The 4,901-nt window shown below is 40.3% G+C and overlaps 1 non-coding gene across 1 annotated transcript; it reads left to right on the top strand.

Annotated features, from left to right (window-relative positions):
- The first annotated feature begins 2,717 nt into the window (after positions 1-2,717).
- Positions 2,718-2,824, top strand: LOC112752203 (small nucleolar RNA R71). The gene has a single exon (XR_003176648.1). It is a non-coding gene; the product is annotated as a small nucleolar RNA R71 (small nucleolar RNA).
- Positions 2,825-4,901: the final 2,077 nt, after the last annotated feature.

The raw sequence follows: 4,901 nt of genomic DNA on the forward strand, positions 1-4,901 counted from the left end.
TGTTCAAGGGTCTCATCCTTTTCAATGTTGCATGGCAACATTTTCCAATGCGTCCCTCCTTAAGGCATGTGTGTAGTACCCTCCTTTTGTGGTGTCCGAACCTTCCTCATTTAATTGTCCAATCAATCTCCTTCAATGCTTCTTTCCCTTTTCCTATAAAAATAAAATTAGAAAAATTAATATCATTGAGAAATTAAACTTTATGGCTAGAATAATAAAGAAAAAGAACTAGATTGTTTATTCATGAACACCAACTAACTAACTAACTGTGTATCCTTATATGCACATTGGTGGTACCTTGGGTGACACCAAACTTAGTTTGTAGCACTGTGATGAAAAAGTTTTGTTAAAGGCTCCAAGACTAGCGTGCTCTGAATTGCATTCATGCTTTCTTGGCATGCTTTGAACACCACTTATTCTTCACTATATATTGCATAATAAGGATTTTACCAAGTGTTTGTCAAGTTTGGGTTAGAATTCATGAATATTGACTTATTCACTATTTTCTAAAAGCATATAAAACATGGGTTGCCTCCCATGAAGCGCTTCTTTAGTGTCATTAGCTTGACGTTTCTCCTTCATCAAGGAGGTTGATAATGCTTCAAGTCCTCCCCTCTTGCTGTGGACCTATATCCAGTGGTTGTATCAATGATCTCTACATGTTCCAAGGAGAGAACTCTGTTGATAGTGAAGACCTTAGGTAACTGAGATGGTACAGTGGGGAGATCAGGAGGGATATCTAGGAAGTAAGCTGAAATCACTTTATCCCCTAGAGAGAAGTCCTCGGTAGGGATCTTCTTGTTCCTCCACCTCCTTGGTACCTTCTTCTTTGTTCCTTGTGATGTTGTCTTACTCTTTGTGACCTCCTCCTCTAAGGAAATGTGGTTACTGGTCTCATATGATTCTGGTGGTTTGGGTTCCTCTTGATTTTCTTTGAGCTGTGGCAATTGCTGTTTGCCTTGTTCATCAATCAAGGGAGTTTTCAGATGTGCTGGTTGTGCTTCAGTGCTTGTTTCTTCCTTCAGTATCTCACTGTGATTCTTCCTTGGTTCCTTGTTCTCTTGATCTGTTTCTTGTGAGAGTTTGAAGACATTAAAGCTGAGTTGTTCATCATGGATCCTCAAGATTAGCTCCCCTCGCTCTACATCTATGAGTGCTCTGGCTGTGCTAGGAATGGTCTTCCTAATATGATTGGGTGAGTGTGACTCTCTTCCATGTCCAATATGACAAAGTTTGTGGGAAGAAAGTATTTTCCAACCTTTATCAACACGTTTTCCACCACTCCTATTGCTTGTTTTTGAGTTTTATCAGCTAGCCTGATGACTACATCTGTGGGCATTATCTCATTGATCTGCAGCCTCTTCATAAGGGATAAAGGCATTAAGTTGATGCTTGTTCCCAAATCACAGAGTGCTTTATCAAACATTATTTCTCCTATGGCACAGGGGATGTGAAAACTCCCTGGGTCCTTTCTTTTTGTAGGCAACTCTGGTTGAATGAGGGCGCTGCACTCCTTGTTCATCACTATAGTTTGGCCTCCCTTGAGTGAGCTTTTCTTGGGAAGCAGTTCCTTCATATACTTGATATATGCAGGCATTTGTTGGATGGTCTTGATGAATGGTATGTTTACATGCAGAGATGCAAACAAGTCAAGAAATCTTGAGTATATTCTCTTCTCCACAGCACCATTGAGTAGTTGGGGAAAGGGTGCATAGAGTCTCAGCAGCTCCTGTTGTGAGATTTTTGGTTCTTGGTGATCTTTTTCCTTCTTCTCTGCTGAGGTATCTCTAAGTTATTCTGACGGCTTGTTTGGCTTGTCCTCAGTCTCTTTACCACTTATAGTGACCATCTTGCAATCTTCCCATCTTACTTTCTTTGTTTCACCTCTCGGATTTTTCTCTGTGTCACTTGGGAATCCATCTGTAGGTTTGGGAATCTGCTCAGAGAGATACCCTACTTGAGATTCCAACCGCTTGATGGTGTCTCCCTAGTTCTTAAAATTTGCTCGCACTTCCTCCTTGAACACCTTGTTGTCTTGAATCTCTTTGCATATGCCTTCAAGCAGGTTCTCAATCCTTGAGAGTCTGTCATCAGATGATGGTAGGTTGGGATTGGAGGTAGAAGGATGAGGAGTATTATTTTGGTTTTGATATGGATGTGGAGAGGTGTTGTTATAGTGGTGTTGATATGTTCTCTGTGTGAATTATTGGTGAGCTGCATTATTGTTGGGGTTGTGACGTCTCTGATCTTGGCTTTGATCTTGTTGATTCCCCCACCCAAAGTTTGGGTGATTCCTCTAACCAGGGTTGTAGGTCTTGGAGTATGGGTCATAATTTTGTCTAGGTGAATTCCCAATGTAGTTGGCTTGCTCCTGCTCACTCTCTGCCTCTGCATTCACTCCCTCTTGGGTTGTTGATGTGGTGCTGATTGCTGCTACTTGGTTCCTCTCCATCTTCTTGGTGAGGTCAGCTAATTGCTTGGTAATGAGCTTGTTTTGGGCCAGCAGAGCATCTACATTGTTTAGCTCCATCACTCCTCTAGTGTTCCTTCTTTCGGAGGCATAGAAGTAGTCATTCTCTGCTACAGTTTCAATGACATTTATGGCCTCCTCAATGGTCTTCTTCTTGTTCAGAGATCCCCCGGATGAGTGGTCTACTGCTTTCTTTGATTCATAAGAAAGGCCTTCATAGAAAATGTGTAGCTGCACCCATTCATTGAACATATCTGGTGGACACCTCCTTGTTAGGTCCTTAAACCTCTCCCATGCTTCATATAGAGTCTCACCATCCTGCTGCCTAAAAGTTTGAACCTCAGCTCTCAGCCTGTTGATTCTTTAAGGAGGATAGAATCTGGCTAAAAATTTGTTTACCACATCTTTCCAGGTTGTCAAACTCTCTTTAGGGAAGGATTCCAGCCATTTAGATGCCTTATCCTTGAGTGAGAAAGGGAACAAAAGTAGTCTATAGGTGTCAGGATGAACACCATTAGACTTCACAGTATCGCATATCCTCAGGAAGGAGGTTAGATGTTGATTGGGGTCTTCTTGGATGCCTCCTCCGAATGAACAGTTGTTCTGAACAAGGGTGATGAGCTGTGGTTTTAGTTCAAAGTTGTTGGCATGTATGGTTGGCTTTTGAATGCTACTCCCACAGTTTCCTGGGTTTGGGTTGATGTAGGAGCCTAGAACTCTTATCTCTTGCCCAGCATGATTTGCTAGACCTTCTCTGCCATGGTTGTGAGCCTCTTCTTCTTGAATGTTCTCCATATTCTCCTCCATGTCTAGTTCAAAGTATTCTTCCTCTTCCTCAGTACCCACTACTCTTTTTCCTCTTGCTTCCCTCCTTAATCTAAGGAAGGTCCTCTCAGGTTCAGAATCAAAGGAAGTTGAAGCCCCGCTTCTCCTCCCTGTCATACAACCAACAAGGTACAAGCAAGGAAACAGATCTAGAAAGTATTCTGTTAGAATTATTGTTAGTGTGAGTGATGCAATATATCAAACAGTTAGTGGGTTAGTGAACTGAATTGTAAATAACTAAAAAAAGTAAACGAAAAAGTAGGGGGAAGGGAAGAAATTAACTAAAACTGAAAGCGAATTAACTCAACAGAAATTTAAATCAAACAAAAGAAAAATGCTCATTCTAGTTATCTTCCAATTTAATCATTGTTGATTCAAAATCAATCCCCGGCAACGGCGCCATAAACTTGATACGCACAAAACTTGTCTCTCAACAAATTTTCTTCGACAAGTGTACCAAATTTGTCGTCAAGTAAAAACTCACAATAGAGTGAGGTCGAATCCCACAGAGATTGATTGATCAAGCAACTTTAATTAGAGGAATGTTCTAGTTGAGCGAACCAGAATTTGATTTGAGATTTGCAGAAAATTAAATGGCGGGAAAGTGAATAGAAAAAATAGTAAATGCTAGAAATGAAGAGCTGAATGTAAATGGCGGAAAGTAAATTACAGAATCTTAAATGGGAATGGGGTAATTGCTCATCAAAGTAAATGGCAGAAATTAAAGAGAATGGGTAAGATCAGAAATGGGGAGTTCATTGGGCTCACGAGATGTTGCATTCTCCGGATCAAGTTCATTTTCATCTCTTCCTCAATTAATGCATTCATTGATCTCCTTGGCAATCTTAAGTGATCAAATTCCAATTTCTTGGTAATTCAATCTCTCAAATCTTGATTAATAGCCAATTCCTTGGTCAATTGCTCATGAGAAGAGATGAAGTATGGTCACTGATTATACCACATGTATTTCCCAAATCAAGTGTCGGTAGGATTATAGTCACATATCCATCCAAACCCAATTTGGTCCAGCATGAGAAAGTATTTCTAGCATGATCTCTTCATTCCTCTTTCAAGGTTCAGAAGAGATCCAAGTATGAATAGCTTCTTTTCCAAGATAACTACCCAATTGGATGAAGATCGAAAGCTTTCTAGTAAAATCAAGAGAAAAGATAGAAGAAGGAGAATGAAAACTAATATTGATCCATCAAATTACAACAGAGCTCCCTAACCCAATGAAAGGGGTTTAGTTGTTCATAGCTCTGGAAAATGAAAACCAAGATGGAGAATACATGATGAAAGTAAAACTAGAAGTGCAGAGAAAGTAAAATACAGAGAGTAGTTCTATGCCAAAGGCTCCCTAAAGTTTCCAACCCCCTAACTAATTCAAAGCTACTCCTATATATACTACTCTTCTCATCTTCTAGTTGGCTCTTCAAGTCTTGGGTATAGGCCTCTGAATCTTGAGTTTGAAGCAGTTATCCTTTTCATTGGGCTTAGCTTTGCTTGCAGAGAGAAAAGGTGAAGTATGCAGGGACTTTGACTCAGGACGTTAGTGGTGTCAACGTTAAGTGAAAGTGTAGGTTCGAAAACATTAGTGACAATCACC

Source organism: Arachis hypogaea, chromosome 15 (genome assembly GCF_003086295.3).
Source record: "Arachis hypogaea cultivar Tifrunner chromosome 15, arahy.Tifrunner.gnm2.J5K5, whole genome shotgun sequence".
In the NCBI taxonomy this organism is placed as follows: domain Eukaryota; kingdom Viridiplantae; phylum Streptophyta; class Magnoliopsida; order Fabales; family Fabaceae; genus Arachis; species Arachis hypogaea.